Raw genomic sequence first — 23,633 nt, forward strand, 5'->3', positions numbered from 1 at the left:
ATACACATTTTATTTTATTCTGTAGATAAAATATTTCCTTCAAGCATTTTCAGAAGAGAACAGAAATAAAAGTATATGATTCTTCCAAGCCTTAGAATAATGTGTTTACATATGAAGGAATCTATTTCATAGAAATCAATATCTTTTCATTTCATCTGGGGAAGAATAATATTAGACACTTGCTGGTTCTTGGCATTCTTAACACTCTGTTTGCAAAGGGAAACAAAGAATTTTACAGCTGCTTCTAAGACAGCATATTATTAGATCTCAATACTTAACTGAATTTCCTCACAAACATTGATTTGCTGTTGTTATTGTTGTGACTGCATCCAGGTGGCCATATAGTTTGAAAGAAATATGCAATTAAATTAATACCACAAAATTATACTTGGTATATTTGTGTCTGCCTAGGTCTCGGTCTCAAAAGCAAGTAATTTGATTTTTCTTCAGAAATGGAAAACTCAATTTCCTCTTATGAACTCCTTGACTGTTAACAACCCCCAAGTGATAGATAGGGGGGCTGCTTCTAACTGAGAGGCTTGCCAGGGGGGTGGGAAGGGCTCTTCCAGATCTTCAGCAGCTGTGAACATCATGGGAGACATCCCTTTTTAGATTCCCCTGCACATTCCAGGAAAGCGCCACAATCACCAGCCATTGTTTGGGCTGGGTTGGGGGTGAGAAGGGAATGTAAGGCAGAGGAGCTGGAGGAAGGCACTGTCCCACTCGGAATGTCCTCCTCAAAGTGCTTCCCACTGCAGCCCAGGAGTCCAGGCACTCCTCTCTGAGTTGGAGGTTCAGGTCCCTTGATGACATAAGCTCTATTAAGGACTTGAGTCTTTCTGTTCCCCTTCTCCCATGGGGACTGCAGCCAGTGCATACCCTGACCAGAAATTCTTTCCACACTGAAACTGTATAGAAAGTATTGATGAAAGCTTTCTCTCATGGACTGATTTTTCTGACTGAAAAATGACTTCCTCTAAACTTGCCCCGCCATCTCCGTTGTGTATTTGCTACAGACATGAATACATATACATTTTTGCTTCATTATTATTGGGGATTTTTTTCTGTCAACATTTATTCTGTGTCTGTTCTGAGAGCAGAATTACAAAGACCATATGATGTGAATAATGAAGTTACCTACCTAGAACACATTGCAAGAACTTGATTTTCAGAACATTGGATGTGCGGTTTCCCAGCATCAGCTGTATTTAGAAGTTTTGTTGTCCAGTTGAGCTTTTAGGCAAGTAGTCACTCCATACATTTCTACACATGTTGCAGCAAGGACATGAATTTTTATTTTCTCTAAATATCCCTGTGGATTTTAATTGTACAGTAGCAGGAATGTGATATTTTTTTTTACGAAAGATTTGTTCTTACACATTAATATTGATCACAGCCAGCAGAAGACTTGTCCAAGAAAAGAGCATTTAAACCAGGCCTTCGCCCTATGGTCTCTGACAACAGTCTACCTGCGTGTATGGTTACTGCATCTCGTCTTTCACCTGCTAGGGCAGGAGCTCTCTGCTAACACTGAAGGGTGGTGGCAGCAGATCAGCTTTTGCAGAATGACACTCTGTGCAAACTCATTTACTTCGTTCTTAATGTGGGGTTATGCCCCTGCTTATAGACCACGCTCTGCAGTGCCACAGCTGGACACTTGGCAGTCTGTGAGCAGGGATGGGTTTCACCAAACAGCTGTGTTGGTACTACCCTCAGTCATCCACCATGGCGGCAGCCGCAGTTTGTCACCTGGGCTGTTGACAAAAACAGGCTCCATGAACACGGGCAGATCGTCTGAGCTGAGGTATCGATGGCTGGGCAGGCAGATGGGCAGGGAGGTTGATCCCTAGTGCTCATGAGTCTGGGCACACAACGACCATGCTTGCAGCTAGTTGGAGCACATCATGTTTCCTGGCAGGGCTTCAACTTGCAGAGTTAACTTTACTCGAGAGAAAACTATGCCAGATTCTGGCCTTTGAAGATTTCGGTAAGCTCCTTTTTCAGGGAAAAAGGGTTGCCAACTGGGATTTTTCATGAGTTGACTGCTTTTCAAAGATCTCTGTAAAAGGGGCTTGGTTAAGGGCATTGCTGGGGGAAACCAATTATAATTTTCAAATATGTTAGGCTTAAATAAACATTTCATTAAAATAAGACCAGCTCTTTCAGCCATTGCCTGTCTTCTCCTGTTTGTAGAGTTGGGGAGTTCTGGGGAATTCCTGATGCTACACATTTTTCGACAATGTCAGCAAACTTTTCAAACTAACCTTCAGTACTTCCTTTCCTTTCTCTTCCCTCCCTCCCAACTCCTCAGATGCTTTATCTTACTTTTTAGTCTCCCAGTTTTCTCTTTTCCCCTATTTCTTGCAACCTCTAATTTTTTTCTAACCTTTCCCTCCTTGGCCAATACTCCATGGTCCCTTTTCCATGTGTTTTTTCCCCAGCCCAAGTGAACCTCACCACAAACCAGGTTATGTCCGCAATAGCCTCTGTGTAACACTGTGAAGGCGTACCCTGAAACATCAGCTTTCAGCTCCTGGGAGTCAGGACATGTATATGTATATGTGACATGCCTTTTCATCCCCTCCTCAAATTTGCATCACTCTTCTTTAAATGTCTGCCTGGTGACGTAACTGGGCTAGCAAGAAACAATGAAAAAAAGAAGACAATTTTGTCGCTTGTTGAGCAGCTCCAAACCACAGCTAGGCAGCCCAGGAAGACCTGTGGGGAGAGGTGAGGTGACAGAGTCAGGGCTGTGGGAGGGGGGCATCGCCTAAGTGACATGCAGCATAGAAAAAACTGTTTTCACTACGGTATCATAATGCTGTATTTATGGCATTATCAGCATTATAACCACAACAGACCATGCAACATTAGATGCTGAGTGTGAATCTTTGCAGTTATTAAAACCTATAAATATAATCAATGAAAGGAAAGGGAAAATATTGGACATATGATGTTTTTCTATCAAAAGCATCCAACTGCTATGAGTTTGTTCCAGGTTTAAAGTTTCCCACCCTCTGACATAATTAGATTTCAAACTGTCAAATTTTTCTTTTCCTTTTTTCCCCCCTTTTTCTCAAGGACTACCAATCCTTAGGTTTGCTTTCTTGGTAGGACATGATTAAGGATCATGATACTTCATCGAGATAAAGTTAAACAGTATTATCATGCCTATTTTGCAGAGGGACAAAGAAGGTATTGCGCAGTAGCTGGTGACACTGCTATTAGATGTGCATTAATGCAATAAATAAATTGTAACTATTGTTTACATATCTTCTACAACACAAAAAACACAGCTTAGCAAACATGGCCAGCAAATACACATGCTTACCAACTAGAAACATAGCTTTAGCCATTCCTATAAATTTTTTAGAGTTATGGCATTATTTGAAAAATAAAAAATAATAATTAAAACTACCCAGTAGAAAGCTCCAATTCTATTTAAAAGAATGTGACTTAATTATCTTATACAACTTGTTTCATATGTACATTTCTGCTCAGACTTGTCTTTTTCCTGCTCCATGCAAAAAATAAAACATGACTTGTCTTTGCTGTTTTGAAGTATGCAAAAAGTACAACAAAATCCTGTAAACATTGCTTGTGAACCTTAACTTCTAGGCTTTTCAAACTTCTAAATGTTTGATCTCAAAAACTACTTTACCATTAATCTCAGTGTTCTCTGTCCTTTTACTGTAATTAAAGTTTGGGAGACATTTTGCTTTATATCTGCAGGTATTCTGTAAAGAACTATCACTTTGGCTGCAAGCACGTTTCTCTTCGTTTTCAGAGACACACACACGTTTTGTAAAAAACTCAATTTTATGGTAATCTTTTAGCAGATATATGTTTAGCTATAATAAAGAAAAACAAAACACAATACTTTTCATTAATCTTCTCCACACCATGAGACTATGTAACTCCTGTTCCTCTGATGAGGATTAAATTCTTCCATCTGTTAAAATTCAAAATGTAATGTAGTTTAAGACCTCATAAAGAACAAGACATGGAGCATAACTCCTGTTTTTCAGTTTCAAAGGTAAATTGATCTATAATCAATGTGGGGGCTTTAGTCACATTCACGGCTTTACAATTGAATGAAAGCAATCATTTCAATTTTCTCTGCTTTCCAGACACCATTAAAATACAGATTCAGTGTTCTGTAAATGGAATAAAATTATTTATTATACCTATTAATATACATATGCATTATCTTGAATTGCACATATCGGTTATTACATAGTACGGATGAATCACTAAATACTTAATATATGGAATTACTTTTTCACCTATGGAAAATAATCCAATGCCTGACATTTACCAAACTACAGAAATTTGACACACTAAGCATGTCTGAAAGCATCTGTTCTGTCTGATCAAATAACTACATTAATGATGCAATCATGTAAAACATCTCATTCTAGTTAAAATTTTCATCATATCTTAACAGACATTTCATATGTCATGTCCATCATTTAGAGGGAATAATTTCCATACAAGCCCTGAATAAAAAAATAATTCTCCTGTATTAGTAGCAAAAGTCTTCATCTCATATCATACACTTCCTACTACTAGGAATTCACGTATGTGAGTAAAGAATAGCAACCTTACAGTATTTTTAAAACTCAAAATGCCTTCCCCAATGTAAGGAATTAATAGCCAGTGGGAACTGCTGTATTTTAAAATGCGAATAAAGACGTGGAGCTGTATCTGAGGAATTAAGACCTTGTAAGCCATGTGTTTCTGTGATTTTTATAACTTTCAGTTTTGACATAAAAGTTCAGAGAATATTATACCCATCTCTGAGGGCGTGTTTTGTTTAGTTCTTAAGTGTCTGCATCCATATTTCACTTACAGCACTTTTGAAAAATACTGCCTTCAGCAATCTGAGAGCTGAAGCCGCCTTGCAGCCACAGCAGAGGGGCAGCCCCAGCAGCAGCAATGGGAGTTTACTCTGACTACCCCACAACTACATTTCAGTCCTCATCAGTCAGTAGATACCCCTCTCCCCACCCCACAATGTTTTTGATATGTCTTGCAAAGTTGTAAACTACTATAAGTAAGACAAGGCTTTTAGATGGTGAGTACTGTCTTAAGAACTACAAAACTGCCTTTATCTATTAATGGCTCCACTGGTTGCCAAACTGAGCTAAATTCACACTAAATTCTGACTGCTGGCAGCAAAGTATCTCAGCCGATGCTCATATGACTCTAGGATTTTGTCCTTAAAAGAAAAGTTGATGTTGGCTAAGATTTTTGTCTTAGGCATGTGCGGTAGTGGCAGATGTTCTTGGCAATTGTTAAATGAGCTCCAGATGGTAGCTTAGAAGTTTGACCTTAAACATTTTCTAACCTTCAGCTGTAATTTTTAAATGAAAGGATGTGTAGATGCATGACTTGTTCAGTTTTTCTCCTGGATTTAGACTGAAGATAAAATGATGAGGTTCATCAAGAAGATGAATGATGATATTATCTTGTCTTGAATTCATCACAAGTGAAGTTTGACGGAATCATCTGTTCACCATTATCTATAAAAAGATTTTAAGGGGAAAGAAATAGCCCGGTAATTTTGTTCTTTTTAGTCCTCATAGAAACTAAAGAAAACCAATTTTCTGTTTGAATTTTTTATTCATTGTCTGATAAAATTTCATCTATTTATGCAGATTGTTTTCTAGTAGGCTGCTCAGAGTAAACCCTAACTTGATGTGTTTATCCTAACAGAGAACAAACCACTCATCTCTCAGGTTTAAAGAACTCTTTTAATTTACTTTCCTCTTGAAAGGTGTTGTACATATTTTTAGATCATTTACTGCTCTTAGTAATCAGCAGATAGCTTACCAGAGATTGTAAGAATCCATGGGAAGCTTTATAATTTAGAAAATAACATCTAAAACATTGAACTCTCCTGCCTACTAGAATTATTCTCTATGTGCAGAGTTAAAGGAGGATAACTCATTGTTCATTTCCTCATTAGAAAAGAAAACAACCCGTCATTGCAGTAAAACTTCCGTATGCCTCTTCCAGAATGGGTATGTATAGTAAGTGGGTGATATTGACTGCATGATAGGTATGTGCTGTAAAATCATTCTCTGATTTCAAATTAATTGGATTTGTCCATTGATTTCTTTCCACCCTAACACACCCACAATTCTACCATTTACACTGAAAATTATACTCTGAGGTCGCATTCCTTCCAGCAGAGAGCAAGTAAAAATCCATCTCAGAAGGGCAGCAGGCACAGGGCAGGAGCTGTGGGAGTCTTTTGGGGGCACAGTGCCAGGGCAGAGCAGTGGGGGCATACTGCAGCTGGGGACAGCACACCCTGCTTCCCTCCCATGGAAATGAAGGTGGTGGGAAAGGATGGGACTGTGCACATGTCTAGCTCCAACATGGGCTTGAAATCACAGGGAAGATGCATCCATGAGCAAGACTGCAGGGTACTACTGCATCTAGTAGTTTAGATGTAGCTGTAACAATAAAAACATCAGATACAGCCTGGACCTGTAGACCTGCCTGACTAACCTGATCTCCTTATCTCCTTCTATGACAAGGTGACCTGCTTAGTGGATGAGGGAAAGGCTGTGGATATTGTCTACTTAGACTTCAGTAAAACCTTTGACACCATTTCCCACAGCATTCTCCTAGTGAAAATGCCTGCTCATGGCTTGGATGGGTGTCCTCTTCACTGGGTAAAAAATGGCTGGACGGCCGAGCCAAAGAGTGGTGGTAAATGGAGTCACATCCAGCTGGCGGCTGGTCACAAGTGGTGCTCCCCAGGGCTCAGTGCTGGGGCCAGTGCTGTTTAGTACCTTTATTAATGATCTGAATGAGGGGGTCGAGTGCACCTCAGTAAGTTTGCAGATGACACCAAGTTGCTGGGGGTAGTGTTGATCTGCTGGAGGTTGGGAAGGCTCTGCAGAGGGATCTGGACAGGCTGTATTGATGCACTGAGGCCAATTGTTTGAGGTGCAACAAGCAGCAGTGCTGGGTCCTGCACTTGGGTCACAACAGCCCCACACAGCGTTACAGGCTTGAGGAAGAGTGGTTGGGAAGCTGCCTGGTGGGAAAGGACCTGGGGATGCTGGTTGACAGCCAGCTGAACCTGAGGCAGCAGTGTGCGCAGGCATTCAAAAAGGCCAACAGCATCCTGGCTTGTATCCAAAACAGTGCAGCCAGCAAGACTAGGGCAGTGACTGTCCCCCTGTGCTCAGCACTGCTGAGGCTGTACCTCGAATGCTGTGTTCAGTTTGGGCCCCTCACTGCAGGAAAGACAATTTGGTGCTGGAGCGTGTCCAGAGATGGGCAATGAAGCTCGTGAAGGGTCTAGAGAACAAGTCTTATAGAAGCAGCTGAGGGAACTGGGGCTGTTTAATCTGGAGAAAAGAAGTCTGAGGGGAGAGACCTTATTGCTCTCTACAGCTACCTGAAAGGAGGGTGTAGCCAGGTGGGTGTCAGACTGCTTCCAAGTAAGAAGTGACAGAACAAGAGCAAATGGCCTCACGTTGCACCGGGAGAGGTTTAGATTGGACATTAGGAAAAATGTCTTCACTGAGAGGCTTGTCAAGCACTGGGGCAGGCTGCCCGGGGAAGTGATTAAGTCACTGTCTTTGGAGGTATTTAAAAGATGTGCAGATATGGCACTTGGGGACATGATTTAGTGGTGGACTTGGCAGTGCTAGGTTAATGGTTGTATCTGATGATCTTAAAAGTCTTTTTCAACCAAAATGATTCTGTGATTCTATATCCTACTGCTTCTACCACATTTAGCACCAGAACCGCTGCACCCAAAATAATGATTTTTAGAAGGGAGAAAATGAAGCCTAAAGAAAGCCTGTAAGTAGAATCTGGGCCTTTAGTTGTAAAACACTTCTAGGTCCTTTTGAATGAAAACTTCTCTGGAAATATTGACTTGGAAATATTTAAAGACTGCCATTGATCATATCTTTGCTCTATAGATAATTCAAGAAAATAAGATCTAACAACATATCTTATTAAAGCTGATAAATGTAATCAGCAGCTTTCAGCCTGACTGAATATTGAATGCTCCTTTATACAGCGATAACTCAAAAGAGTAGGGAGCCATGGCCCAAGGTAAATGAAAATAAAATAGTGAGGCCAAAAAGGATTCCCTGAAGTTAATTGTAAAACAGTCGGGCTGCATTATTGATTTATGCAAATGCCTGTTCCCATATGCACATCAGGCAAGCTGAAGGATCTGTCATTGAGGGGGTGACCCTGGGAATAGTCAGAGGGCTTTGGGGAGAGCGCCATATGGCTGAAACAGGCACCTCGATGCCCGTTATCCATGCCCCATGGCTTCAGGGCATAAAGGTGGACCCTCAATGCCCAAACAACACCTGGATACATAATCTCTCCACCACAGACACACACATGGGGGCTGCAGCCAAATATTTCCAAAGTGCACAGATCAAAAAGCTGTAATTAAACCTTTTGTTGTTAGTCTTTACTACACTTCACACATTGCCTGCTTGTTGGTGGGGGACTTTGCCCCATACACGATGTAAGAGGCCCCTTACACAAATACATAACCAGCACCAATATGATTTACCTGTCTTTAACATGTGTCACTCATATTTTGGAGACTGCAGATAGAAGATTTTCTTGACTTTGATGAAATATTCGGAAAGTGATTGAAATTTTGTTCAAAAATACTAACTTGTACAATGAATCTAATCACAGTTTGCTATAGACATATTCATAATTGGGCTCACAGAAACAAAACCAACTGTTCTTTTCTGCCTTTTCTCCCCAGAGACATCATGCAGTGCAGCCCAAGGCCAGCTGACCGCTCCCGGTGAGGGCAGTATGAGTTGAGGGCAAGTCTGGCCTGTGCAGAAGGGAGGAAAAGCAGGTTCTCTCTTTTTCAAGTTGCTATCTAATGGAAGTGTTTATATCAATAGTCATGACAAATTCATTAAGTATAATTTGAAACCAGCCTGGATTCAAAATTGTCCAGAAGTCTGATAAAATCAATGTAACTATGGAGTGAGTAATTAGAATTCAATCAACAGGGAAAGTTGCTGATTCTTAAGACAGAGAAATCAATATATAGTTTGGCAGAAATCATAAATTGCAATGGCTACATTCAGAAGGCAACCTGTTTTATACTTTTAATATTACTAATTAGTTACAACTTTCACTTGCACACACCCTGTGGGCCTCTACTCAGTGCACATCGGCCCCTCTCTAGCCATACATAGATTTTTTTTCCCTTAATCACAGAAACTTGGCTCATGATAAGCAATTTTAATGTTCTGATCAGCTTAGGAAAAATGTCGATTTAAAACAAAGAAGCAGACAGAGATAGAGACAGATTTCTTCATGCAAACGAAAAAATCACTCAGGCAGATCACTTTAACACTTATGTTAATCATTAAGGTAGATACAAAAGTTAGTCTGAAGATGTCATCTCACAAAAATTGTTCTGTTGGTATTTCAGGGATCTGAGGCTCTGAATAAAGAATAAAGCTGCATAAGGTTCTGTCTGACATGGGCCTAGAGGTGTGGAGACGGCAGCTAAAATGGTTACTGCCTCACGGTAGGAACTTCGGTGCTTTAAGAGAACTTGAGTACAAAGTGTGTAACTTCTGAAGCTGTTAAAATGACCTTCTGAGATTTCAGGGAGAATGTGTTGAGATGTTTGTGTCAAAGCTTCACTGTGAAGCTTTGACACAAACTTTGACACAAGCCTTTATGTTTTATTTTTGTTTTTTTAAAAATAAAAATCTCACTTACAATACAAGCACAGAAAAACTACATGAAATTACATGCAAATCTATTTTACTACCTGGCTTGAGCCACTTCATTAAAGATTAGCATTAACAATTATAATAAAAGCATAGAAAAAAAAGTGAAATCATATATATATATATAGTGCTACCTGTGTTAAGCCATCTCATCAAAGATGAGCATTAACAAATTTAGGAGGCTTTCTGAGCAAAGCCCACCAATTTCAGTTGCTGAAGTTCAGCTCTGGAAAATGAGAGAAAAGCAAGCAAATTACTTTCTGGAAAAAAATAAGTAGGAAAGAGATGAGAGGAGAGAGTGGCATGCAGTATGTTGACCTAAAAAAATGCTAAAGTAATAGATTTTATTTCTGTGATCTGTAGGCCATCCTCAGTTCATCTGCACACAGTCTTGCTTATAAAACAAAAAATCCATTTCTCAATCCTGCAAGCTAAGCTTAGCAGCTACTCCATCTGTTGAGCTACAGCAGCAGGCAGAGGCCGTACTCTCTCGCTGGGTGTTATTTGTATCCAGGGTACAGTGTAAGGTTGTAATTGCAAGCGGTGACCTCCTTTTCAGCTGCCTGTATGGGGATTTGTACCAGGACCTCCAGACTGAGACAACATTCTGTAGCTGGGCACTGCCACCATTCTTCTGTTCCCTGGGGACAGGGAGAAAAAGATCAGTGGGTTGCAAGTAGGTCCTGCATTTCTGTCCTGGGCTGGTCAAGTCTTTCTTTTCTTTAGGCCAGAGTTTAAAGCCTCACTTCTTTGAAACTCATCAGTCTCCTATTCAGGTCAACTGCGTGACTAGAGGCTGGTCTGTGCAATCATGGAAGTTATTGCTGATCCCAGGATGCCCTGGTCTGGCATTAAAAGTAAACCATTTTAATAATCTAGTGTAAATCTCAGGTTTGTGCGTGTCTTCAGCTCCATCCTGCAGAGAAGCTCTTAAACTCTTTATGAGTCTCTGCCATTGAATATTATACTAGATAGGCTCAGCTTGCAAAAAGGAAAGTACATTGGCACCAGCCTTTTTTTTTTTTTTTTTATCACTGCTAAATATCAGACTGACAAGACTGATAATCTTCCCTGATTACTTCCTTCACGTTTTATTAGAACATGTTCCTGCATTCATTCAGATATTTAATTTCACTATTGATAGCTGCTTCCCAAAACATAAACAATTCTGCCTTGGTTTGAAAAAAGGTTTATATGATATCCGATAATTGCCTTAAGTGACGGCTAGTGCTCAATGCACTCTCCAAGGTTACTGGACTCAAGAGCATTTTCAACTGCTAATTGTTTTTCTTCATGCTTCTTTGTTTTTCCCTTGGTGTGATAATTAATTTCTTCATTCCTTCCTCAGGTTTTCATGTTCACACACTAATTTTCTTCCTTAAGCTCCTGAAATGTTTTTGTGTACCTTAACCTTTGGATAGAGCCACCATCCTCCTGAGCATGCACCCGTTTCTTACACGGGGCTCTGTTAAATGAGGTACCTCTAGAGCTGCCCCACCAGCCTCAGAAGAGTCCCTGCAGATTTACACAGGTATGGCTAAATGTGGCATTAGTTATTCACCAATATAATGCCTTTTCCCTCGCAGTTCCTCCAAGCACATAGCATTTGATTGCTATGTGTAGTGGGAAGCTCTAGGTTTTTTGCACCAGCTTCCTGGCTGGCCACTGTCTTGTCAGAGAGCCTGAAGACCTGTTCCTTCACTGCTGGAGCAAGAGTTTGACAACAGCTAAAGAGAATTTCTAAATAATCATAGCATCAGCAGGACTTACACTCCCTCTGAGACACAGTCCTGGAAGAAACAGATAAAGATCTAGATGTGCTCCAAGGGGAAGAAGCAAGGAATTGCAGTGGCTGTCAGGCTGTGTGGAAATAATGACTCAGCCTCTGTGAATATGGAGAAGGGCACTGGCCTGGGAGATGAGTGAGCCACAGCCACCATTACCTTCAGGATGCTCAACCCAAGGCTTTTGGCAGCATTAACATGACGGTTACTCATGATCATGCAGGAGAGCACAGACATGCCAAAACAAGATGCGTTACCTGTGCCCATTGCAAGCTGTTGGCCCGCAACAGAAGCTCCACCTCCCAGCACTGTAAACTGCTACTTCTGCCCTGGCATGTGCTCCCCATAGGTTTTGCAATAGCTGTGTGTAAACACCTGCAAATATTTACACTGATTTACAATAACACTATATGCAGTGGAAATCAGAAATGTGAAATTTGTTGACCTGCTCTGATCAGCAATTAATATCATCTCAAATTAAAAAGTGTGTTCTCCTGGAATATAGGATATTTCATTATCTTATTTAGAGGAAAAATTTGTGTTATGATGTGTCAGACTTTGTGGGCCTGTCAACTAGAAGAAAGCCATTGTCTAAATATTCAGCCTACCCCTACACCCAAAGCTACTATACATTAAGAGGGTGGAGAACTCATTTTATCTGTTTACTTCAAGATACTAAAGTGCATGCAGTTGATATTGCAGCTTTTCCTGTCAAATTGGTCCATCTTCTGGTCGTGGTGGTAATAGAGGTAATGGTGGCAGTTCTGGCTTTCTAACACTAGAATAGGGGGAAAATAGGGACCTTACTGAAGCAGAAAGTGTGATCATAACAATGCAGAAATGAAAAAAGATGCTCAGGGGCAAGTGTTATACCTAAAAGGTGTTGTAACTCATTTATTGAAAATGGCCAGGTTTCATGCTACCATCATATTCTTAAAGGATTCCATTCAGTCCTCTTTGATGGCTTAGAAGTCTGTTTTTCTATATAATGTAATCTTTACAGGCAGCTGCTAGAGAATGCAGCATAATGAAGGCAGGTGCTGAATACAAGATACATTTATGTTGTAAGGTGAATTTCATACATTTTATTTGAAGTTGATCCCTCAATTGCAAACCATGATCTGATGCAGCTAAATGAGAGGCCACATTTTGCTAGTAGGGTGGCAGAATAGAAATCATATCTATAGCCTGCAGCCCCAGAACAGTATTACAGCGCTATGCATGCACTTGTTGGGGACAAGGATACCTGAGCAAACTGCTAACTCATTCACTCTGACCTTGTATAGAGGATACCTTGCCCTTATTTAAAAAAAAACATGCCCTAAAAGCATATTTGCAGACACTTGGAAAGAAAAGACGATCTGAAAACAAACTGCCCTGTATCTCATCTGCTAAATACCATTTACCTCCTTTACTAAAACATCTCTCCTCTCTTCCTCCCTTCTCTGTCCCCATCCTCAACATGTAAATTGGCAGTTGGTTATAGTAAGACTGGTGATTCGGTGGGACACTGAATTTTTCCATCTTGTTAGTCCCTGCTGATGGTTTTGGGCCAGTCCTCCATAAAATCTGTTGTTTCACAGCTAGCAGCTAGCAGCTGGCTAGTTACTCCGCCTGGAAGAGAGGATGTGGCAGTAATTTTCTGCAGGTCCTGTGGTGTGAGACAAGCAATTGCAGATGAAAACTCTGGAGTGGCCCTGGCTGCAGACACAATAGGAGCCAAGTTTCATGCTGTGGAGCACTGGACTTCTTGGTTAATAAATCCAAACTGCAGCGAGAGAGTGTATTTGGTTCTGTGTGGTCTATGGACCTCTGACAGTCAACGGGATTTACTAATAATGGTTTCCCCGTGAGTACCTAACATATGGAATATTTTTACAGCAGACAATCCTGAAAATCCTGATTATTTCAGTTTATTTGCTTTTGAAAACATAGCTTGGCAATCAGTGTAATTACACTGACACAAGCAGCAACTGTGTACCTAACACCAGTTTGATGTCTGTGAAAGAGATTAAGGAAAGTAAACAAAAATTTCTGCTACTTTAATTCACTGCTGGAAGTTTTAATTGGTTTCATAAGATCAGCTCTTTTTAGATGACCCGCAAATTTGAAACAAAGGAACATATGGATATATTTATAAATCAAAAGAGTATACAAGATCATGTATGTGTGTAGACTTAAACATGTATTGCGTTTAACATATGTGATCAAAAAATAGTTTAAAACAGCTGTGGTTGGAAAATGTGGTCAATGACAACCCACAAATGTTAGGTTAAGGATGCTAAGTGTGTACAGGGCCCACATTTCTTGCAGTTTCTTCTCCTGTCTAACATTCAAATAGAGAAAACTTCAGTCTCTACTGGCCAAGAATTTTGCAGTTTGTAAACAACACAATAAATAGTTTTTCTGTGCTTTAGTTCTATAAATACTGTCACATAGTTGCCGTGAAGACTGTAAAGCTTTCCTTAACAATACATTTTGTACATAAGCATTTAGCTTTAAAGGGGTAATTACGAAGTAGAGCATTTATTTGTGAAGCAAACAAATGAATAACAAGCTGCTTTGTTAATTTTTTAGCTGTTTTCCCATAGTAATTAAGATAACCCCAAAAATCACAAAACAACAAAAACATTTAAGCTTTCCCATTTCCAAAATTTGATTAAATTCCCCAGCACACATTTTTAAAAAAAACACTTAAAAATAAATATAAACAATCATTCCATTTGTGAAGTCCAGATCAGGTGTGTACTAGCAAAGGCACTTGAGAATATCCCACAGTTCCACTGGTTGCTAGCAAGTGCTTAATTGTGCACATAGATGTTTTCCTGCATAAAGATGAACCTTAAAATTGTTTTAGATTCTCTTATGGGGTGGGGTGATAGATCATATTCCCCTCTCCAGATGTGAAATAACAGTCTCTGTCGATGAAAGCACTGCACAAGTACATTTGCGGAAGTTTATAATCTGTCCCAAGTTACTTATCAAGTATTCTTAAATTTCATTCCAAAGACAGAGAGATGGAAAATTATTATACCATCTGGAAAAGGTGAGTTTAGTAGTCGCAAATCTAAAGAAAGCCCTGGCCAGGAGAATGGGTGTTTTAAAGCATCCTTGTGAAAACCACTTTTGTTCAGCAGCTTACAATGAGACAAAGACAGAAAGAAGGTGTCTTACACTGAATTCATGAGTAAGATAAATGCTTTGCAGAATTCAAACACAGGGTAAAGTATGATTGCTTCCTATTAAGGAAACTATCTGCTTTGGGTCGTGGTTTCCTTAGTAGGAAGCAATGATTTACCATGTGACAGGTTACCACAAAGAAAGTAGTGAGCTATTTTGTATCCTTTGGGAAAAGAATAAGAAGAAAAGGGCATGAAACCAATGAGGGAAAGCCAGATTGGTTATGAGGAAAATTTTCCTAAAAATAAAGAAAAATGTTCCTGCAAAACCTAATTACTAGAGAGAAAGTAAGCCAAATGCTGAAGAGCATGGTTTAAATACAGTTGAGCTGAGCTGAGCCAAGGGAAATCAGCAGGAAACCTGTGAGATGTGTTAGGATTTTATGATCCTGGGGCTCCGTCGTGGTATTCATTTGCACTTTCTTCTACAGCATTTTGCAGCAGTGGAGCCTGAAGGCAGGAAAAATGGCTGTGGGTATGTGACGGGAGGGAAATCCCATCGGCTAGAGAACTTTCTGCATCACCCCTGTTTCCAGAATAGCTCCAAGCCTAGTTCCCGGCGTGATCTGAAACAGTTCTTCCATCTCCTCCTCTTTGAACAGCCCAACATTAGAGGCATGTTTAGTTTTCCCAGTCTACTCTTCCTTTTAGTGTGTAGTTATGCACTTTTGTGTTTGGAAAGCTTGATTATGTTGTTATGAAGATACAGACTTTAATTGCCCTTTAATTGCCCATGCATCCTGCTGACTCCCAAATCCATCTTGTTTCCCAACCTTAACAAGAGCTTTTAGTATGTGAGGATGTTCCCAGAATGAGGAGCACACATAACTCCAAACAATGATCTGGTTAGGAGGAGGGGTAAAAGAATGAGATCTGCAGCTTTATCCACCCTCCTACATATCACGCAAAACAGCACCACATGATGGTCAACACCATCAGATCTAGCTACATTAGCATACTAATTAGACTAAAAGTTTCTAGCTAGAAGAAGATGGTTCACCAAAGCAATCACCATTGTCTCAGAGTAGTATCTTCATCTAAAAACCCAGCTGTGAGAATATTTTTGGCTGAAAACAGGCAATCGTAGGCACCTCTTGGTTATGCCCCCTCAAAAGCTATCATTTTTTTCATATGTATCTCAACTTCCAGCTACAGGGAAGTGTGTGATGAGCAATGAAATTGCTTCCAAATCTTAGGCTAGCCAGCACGTATTCAGCATCCAGTATGGGATATTTGACCTAATTTTCCATAGACTGCCCCTGTAATAACACCTTGCAGAGGTGCAAAGGCATAGGACAGTACTGACACTTGGCCATATATTACATGATGATCAAACACTTGGGACTAATGCCTTCACTAGATTTAAAAAAAAACAAACAAAAAAAAACCCACAAAAAAGCCAAAACCCATAACAAACTGTAGTTCACATTCTGTCCCTTTCCTACTATATAGTGTCTGGTTGTCAGTCTGCCTTGTCTTTATTCTACTTTCCACCCTCATTTGCCTTAGAATTTCTCAGTAACTTTTTTTTCCTGGCACATATCAATACCATAATGTCATCATTTGCTCAATGTTTGAATCCAGGCTGTCAGAATGGGTTCAAAATATGTCCATTGGTCCTAATAAGCAATGCAAACATTCAACATGTAGTACACTGATGACACTGACTAAGAAAATTCTATACCATTTTATTTCATACAATCCTCCTTTATCTGTGCTTCAGGGCAGCTGCCAGACTGTCATGTCACTGTATTTCTGCTTTTTATTCCAGGTATTTTAGAATAGAAGAGGAACTAGAACACTGGAATCACATATTTAATGGTATGGTGTCTTGTTTCAACAGATTGTGAATCGCTTTGGAGGCACACTCAGCTTCATGTATCAGTTCATTTCTCTGTCAATTCATATAGACAGCTTGTCAACAGATGTTGAATCAGTGCAGAACTTTCTACCACCAAAGGGGCTGTGGGGAGTAAGAAAATTTTGTTTGTCTCACATTCAGGGGTTGTGTAGAGACCAAAACACAATATCCAGATTTTACTTCTCTGACATTTAGTACTCGTGTAAAAGGTAGTAAAATTGCTCAGAGAGGTGTCAGTGGGGTTTTTTTCAGTCTGCATTATATCTAAGGATGGAAAAAATCTGCTAATGTCCCTTCAGTCAAAATTGAAAGACATGCATGACGATATCCTTCAAGATATGAATGCCTTTAAAGCATTTAAATCAAAAAGTTAAGAAATTCACGATTAAATCTGTGTGAACACCGTGATACTGGTAACTGAAACACCAAAGAAACCATCTCTCAACTAGGCACTCTAGCACTAATAGGCTACCCTTTTCCAGGAGGTACCATAATCAAGCATTATTTGGCAGAACAAAGACAAGTGTTTCCCCTTCTCTAGAACCAGGTGACGTAGAAATTACAGTGTTATGTAACTTTTACAAACACTGTTCAAAAGACCTGGAAAAACAGACTTCTTCTGGAATTTTCTCATGAAAGTGATGAAGGCTTTCAGAGGACCTTCCTCCTTGCTTTACAAACTCCTTTTCAAAGAAAGCCGTCTGATGCTAGTTAAGGACCTCATTGATTCCTTTGTTGTCTGCTATTCTGTGGCAGGGTAGCAGTCTTCAAATCTCATTTTTGGACTGAGATGTGACTTTTTGGTGGAAGTGTGACATCCTGATTTTTAGATGGGCTATCCAGGCACAGGACAACTCACATAAAATGAGATCATGAGAAGCCTGTAGTCCAACCTCCAGCACACAACCAGGTCAGCCATTGGGTCAGGCCAGGTTTCTCAGGGTTTTATCCAGTCTTGTCTTGAAAGCCTCCAATTAGAGTCTGCAAAACTGGATATACTTTGATCTAAAATGCAAATGTATCATATAATAGTATGAGAACATACATGCACTTTGCTCTCCCAGTGCTAGGGTGGAGGGAGTAAGAGAAGGAGAGCTAATCTTAACCCTCCCATTTACACCTGTGACTGGAAGCCCTCACCAGCCTTTCAAATATAGAATGAATTCACTGCTTCAGAAAATCAATTTTCAGGATATCCTGAGGCATTTTCTAGTCCTGTGTAGCACTTGACAGAGTAGTAGCTGCCATTTGAAGCACATTTTAGAATCGGAGTAAGATAATGCACTAACCTTCAGAAAAAATGCTTGCAGCTACTGGGGTTTTTGGCCCGTCTCTTGAGACAGCAGCCCATTAGAATAAAATAGCTTCACAGTTAACTCATTGAAGTATATAAGTCGACTTAAAGTTGGGTTTGGTTTTGGAGATTTCTTAAAAACAAAACTTTGTAATAGCTGAAGAACTACACTTTGAATTGCCTAATATTTTTGAACGAGCACACAACTTGCTTAGAAAGGCTTTGATAATTACCCCAGCATGCCAGTTACTAAGTAAATGAATTTTATACTAAGTTGCTAGCAATTTTTTTAAAGAAACAAGCAAATGCCCGGTAGCAATGCTTAGTAGAGGCAAATTTTAGCCTCCAAACTGAGAAAAAGCACATGTTGTAGGTGGTATATTTCTAGCTAATTAGCTGAAAATTAAAAAAGCTCAAGGAAATAAAATGAAACTACTTTCTGAATGGTTTACGCCTTGGAGCAAAAGACACCTTCATAATGATAGAATGCATTTAATCACCAAAGGTTTGTCTAATTGGCTCTATATTGATATATAACACACAGCACTGAAACTGTGCCAGGGTGGCCCGTCCCAAAATTCACTGCAGTAAATGATAATGGCACTTGGAATGAAATTGCCTAAGCTAAAAAACCCTCTGTAGGTCTAATCCTTCCCCTTTGGAAGAGGATCAGGCCAAACAGGCACAGTTTTGTCACAGCTGCTACTTGAATCATGGGGGTTTCATTTTTCTTTAAACATAAGAATCCCAACTTCTGACTCCTTGAAATGTGTGCATCTGTGTAGGTGGCTGAGCTAGCTTTGCTGTAAACTTTGAAAAATGTCAGATGGAAACCTGGGCTGCATGGAAAATTCAGCGAGAGCAAGGGGGTTTCCTAACAGCTCACTGTAGTGGTACACACTTTCTGTCTCATAGGGGAACAGGCTGAGCACCAACAGGGGTTTTAGGGTGCTGATGCAGTGCACGCTGGCAGTTCACAAAGGAGCAGTTGCGAGTGCGGGTAGCTGTGACCTATTCTCCACACCAAACTTTCCTCCATGGCTGTCACTGCTAAGCTGAGATGAAAATCTACATAGAAAATGTGCTTAAAAGAGCCTGAATTGGTTTTACTGTAGGGTAAAGGTGTTTTTATCCCAGCGAATTGACCTGCAGTTTTTGGCAGGTTTCAGTTTCAATTCATGTCCTGTTATCTTTCTTCTCTAACTGCACTGACTACTCCTGTTACTGTGAGGAGGCATCACCACATGGCTGAAGTCTCACATGACTTCAGAAGATGACTCTGCTACATTAACCATTGAGCTGCTTATCTAGCAGAAGTCATAGGAAACATGCAGAAACCTGCCAGGAATAGGGTTTCTGATGCAGGCGCTGGCTCCATACCAGCCTCGCTGACACAGACAGACTGCCGCCACCTTTTCGTAACTCATTTCTTTTTTGCTACATGTCAGGCCTCAGAAGGTGCTGATTACATTTACGTAGTTGTTTAGCTTTCTAATCCAGTGTCTAATTTCACCTGCATGTTGAATTTTTAAACTCGCAAAGATTCTTAAATCCATAGCTGGAACCTGTGGTGGAACAAGTATTATATAAGCTAAATGCATGGTCCGTTGTTGGGGTTTTTTTTATTATTATTAAGTTGAAAAATAAGACTTGGCTTTATCCCAAAGCAATTAATTTATTCCTTTAACTGAAAAAAAAAATCAAGACATCTGATCTTTTCAGTGTTATATATAACTTTAATCAGTTGATGAGTACAGTCTGAGTAGATCAATCTGAAGAAATATGTTTGCAGCATGTACTTATTGAGTAAAATTAAATCTGCAACACTCAGAAGGTTAATCTGTGTATCCTTATTAGAAGCTTCAGTGACCTTCATTACAATCTTCTGATTGTATTACCTCAGGAAACTAAAATTCAGTAGGCATCTTGTTTTTCTCTAAAATCTCACTGGCCAACAGGGACCAACAGATCTGTAATTTAAATACGAGGCTGCATTTTTTTGTTAGGGCATATGGTAATCATAGTATCACATGCCTCCCAGGTTGCCTAGATTGGGAAACATGCTTAAGTCTGTAGAACAGCAAACAACTGGCATATTCTGCTGTTAAACCTATTTCGCTTCTTCCTTCATTCCCCCTATCCCTTTCTTTTTCTACTAGGGAGCCAGACAAGCTACAGGTGTGAGGGATAGTCTTTGCACACCAGAAATTCAGAAGTGGATCCATGATTGGCTTTAAAGGAAAAGGAGGGAAAAGTCTGCTCCCTGGGTCTGTACTAAGCTGCTAGCCTCTATAACGAACTGTGACTAGGGAGATCCTTACATGAAATAAAAGAGAGAAAATTCATAGCACCACGGTGAGGCTGTATGTCCTCACGCAACCCAAACTAAGCAGGAGTGAGATGGCTTAGCGCTTGGATTGGAAATCCAGAGGGAGCACCACTGCACACAGGTCTTGGCTGCCTATGGCTGCTGCAGCTATGGATCCTGGAGTGCTTTCCAATGAACACATGTTATCTCCAAGGTCTAAGCTCTGGTCAGGGTAATTACACTCTGCTTAGTTAAACCCCCTTGGAAATCAGAGCAGTGCACAGCTCTCTGCTCTGAAACAGTCTTGAGCTGGTTGGCGATGCTCAGCTTTATGCCAAAGGTGTTTGTGCTTCGCTGTTTGCAGAAGCGATCCCTGTGTGATGGCTTAAGAGTGAGTGAGATGATTTGAGACCCGTTAGGGTGAAAGATGTCGTAAAAATGTTAATAGAAAGGCCTTATGCCATAAGTGAGCAGTGGGGCAGCGACTCAGGGAGCATTTCATAAGTGTGTGCTGGGGTAATCCTAGGAACACGGCACGGCAGCCAGACATCCGAAGGGGAGAGAGCCGGGCAGAAACGACCTGAGCACAGCTCTGGGAAGTCAGAACTCCTTTGTGCTTACCCCACCTCTGCCAGAGCTAGGGCCGTTTCTCCAAGGACTTCCTTGAAGAAAGGTACACGAAGCGATGCGGCCGTTAAGGAGGGGTAATGTCACTTATCTACATGGCCTGTCTACTGTGACAATAAGCCGATAGTGATTGCAAGCACATATGAAGTGCTAATAAGCACCAATTAAACATTCTTCTCTGTCATCCCGTTTCCCGTAGACGACAATAAAGTTCCGACGCTGCCTGTTTTAGTAGCTAATTACAGCTCTGAGTTGCCTCTGCCTGGCAGCTTAGATACACATTTATTTGCGAGCAGAGGGAGAGCCTACCTCTGGGTATGTAACAGCAAACTAAACCTGTTAGCAAAGCGCTTAATCCCAGGGGCGCCGGAGGCAGGGACGGAGCGCGGCTCCGCGCGCAGCCACACGGGCTCCGCCGGCAGCGCCGCCCCAGCGCGGGTCGGCCTCACCTGCGCCGCGGGGCCGCGCCGCCCGGCTCGGGGGTCCCGCGCTGCCGGTCAGGGCCGAGCCCTCCCCAGCCCGCCCCGCTCCAAAGTTTTGCGGTGAAAGTTTGCGTGCCGGCGCCGCGGCGGAGGCGGCTCCCGGGAGCGGCGGGCAGGTGAGGGGCTGCCGCGGGGACCCCCACCGGGGCCAGCGGGCGGGGGGGCTGCCGTGGGGTCGCCTCCCCGGCTCCGCGAGGAGCGGCTGCCCCGGCTGGCGCCCCGCCGGCCCCGCCCAGCCCCCGGGCGCCGGGGGTTTCACCGGCGGCGGCCGGAGGCGGCAGCGGAGGCGGCGCGGCCGCCCCGGTACGTTGATGGCGGATCGCCCCGAGGAGGCGGGGGTGGCCCGGGCCGAGCCGCTGCTTCGCCCGGCCCGGCTCTGCGGCGCGTCCGTGGCAGGGGGGCTCCCAGCCCCGGGGGCGGGCGCCGAGGGTCGGCTCCGCTGGCAGAGGGGCTGCGGCTCCCGAGCGTCCCAGAAGTTGAGTTGAGGGGGACGCGGAGCCCCCGGCTGCGGCGCCGTGCGAGGCTGCGCTCCGCGCGCCGACCAAGTTTTTTGCTGACTCCTCACCACCCACGCACCCACCCCCCCCGCACATATTCCCCCACCGTCACACAACGGGAATCAGGAATTCCGGGCATGTCTCCAAAATAAAAAAAATGGCTTGTGTTGCCTGTGCATTTTCCAGCAGCGGAGTGAGCGACTGGGGCGGACGGCGCGCCTGCTGGGCATGCTGGTAGCACCCCGGTTCACGGCAGGCAATGCACGAGATCGCGTCATTTCACCAACTTAAACGAGGGAAGATCTCGCTTTGACACGGTCCTTTTCAAGAGGGGGAAGAAAGTCCACCTCCAGTCCTGCTAGAAGCTTGGGAGCCATCGAGTTGCTGTCTGGTGAGCCCTGTTTCTGTTTAACTGCCCCAAATCCAGGTGACTTCCTTCCATGAGGCTGCCCGCAGACCTCCGGCAGTGCTTCAGGCAGGTAAGAGAGCAGCGTGCCAGACCTGGCTGGCTGCTGGGTGCAGTAGGGTCCCCACTCCTGGCTGGGAGCCCTTATGAAAAATAATAACCTTTTTTTTTCCTTTTTGAAGCGAGATGTCCTGCAGCTGCAGAACGAGACCTGTGGTCTTGAAAATTCCGGTAAACTGGTGAAGTTCCAAACCCATCACTTTCAGTACTGGAGTGTTTCCTCTGTCCTCTAAGTAAGCAGAACTTTTCATGATGCTCATGTATTAACTTACTCGTGGGTAGGACAACTCTGTGTTTATCTGTTGTTAACACAAGCATTGCTTTTGTTTGTTTCTTTATAAAGAATAACTGTTATAACTGCAGCTTTAAATTAACCTACAAGTGGCTGAGGGTTGCTCTGTGGATTAAAGTACCGTGGTCTGAAGTTTGATAGAATTTATGGTTGAGGAGCTGAACCTGGTAAGTCATTGTATTTGTTGCATGTTCTCAGAAGCAATGCAGGTGCTATGGACTGCTTTTAGTCGTCAGCTAATACAATTCCTATAGAAAGATTTAATGGCACCAGAAACCAATATATGCTTCTTCACTAAAATGAGTCTTGTTTACATCCATTGCTTCATTAAAAGGAGTTTTTCCTTTGGATGTATATTGACAGGATAATGAGGAACTAGTGACTTCAATTGATTAAAATGGCCAATCAAATGCAAACCATATTTTCTTAACCACGTTATTAATTTTGTAGCATACATGTTGTATGCTATAAAGTGCATTAATGACAAAACATAATTGCTATAACAACATTGTGGTCTGCTGTGTAACAAGGCAGAGTGAAGTAGAAAAACGTTAAATATGTGCAACTTGGCAGGGTGGGAAGTTACTTTGGTGATGTTGATGTTTGGAATTTCCTGACTGCTCTTGAAATTTTAAATTTTTGAGCTCTGTTTTTTTAGAGGGGCTTTGTTGTTTCAGGATTTTCAGTGGATGAGTGGAGGATGCTCATTTTGTTTAAAAACCTCCCTCCTTTGACAAGAAATCCATACGTATTTCCTACAAAATATCTCGTTAGTTTTGTCTTACGGAACTCTAACAAAATTCTCATAACTTGATTTGCAGAGTTGGTAGTTAGTAATCTTCTGTTATTGCCAGTGATAAAAGTTGGGCAGGCCAGATGGTGTCTTCAGTTACACTTTGACACAACCTTTTCATACGCAGCTCTTCAGGTGAGGAAGTTGCTGAGGTGTCAGCAGGAGCGATGTACCGGTGGACATGGATGCTGGGTATCTCCCTTTATGGCACCAGGCACTGAAATACTGTTTGTCAGGGGGTGAGACAGAAACTCATTGATACACTGCCCTGTCTGTACTCAGCTCC

The 23,633-nt window shown here is 41.9% G+C and overlaps 1 protein-coding gene across 5 annotated transcripts in view; it reads left to right on the forward strand.

Moving 5' to 3' along the window:
- Nucleotides 1-882: 882 nt before the first annotated feature.
- CHST9 (carbohydrate sulfotransferase 9) overlaps nucleotides 883-23,633 on the forward strand; it is a gene marked incomplete at its 3' end in the record, with an annotated part of 115,050 nt that continues 92,299 nt past the window's right edge. Inside the window, exons 1-2 of one of the 5 annotated variants that reach the window (XM_080382032.1) lie at nucleotides 883-22,275; nucleotides 22,385-22,721. Of the gene's footprint in view, nucleotides 22,722-23,633 lie in introns of all 5 variants that reach the window. The other 4 variants (XM_080382034.1, XM_080382033.1, XM_080382030.1 and 1 more) reach the window with 4 other exon arrangements.

The sequence above is a fragment of the Falco punctatus genome, assembly GCF_963210335.1.
Source record: "Falco punctatus genome assembly, chromosome: 3".
Taxonomy (NCBI): domain Eukaryota; kingdom Metazoa; phylum Chordata; class Aves; order Falconiformes; family Falconidae; genus Falco; species Falco punctatus.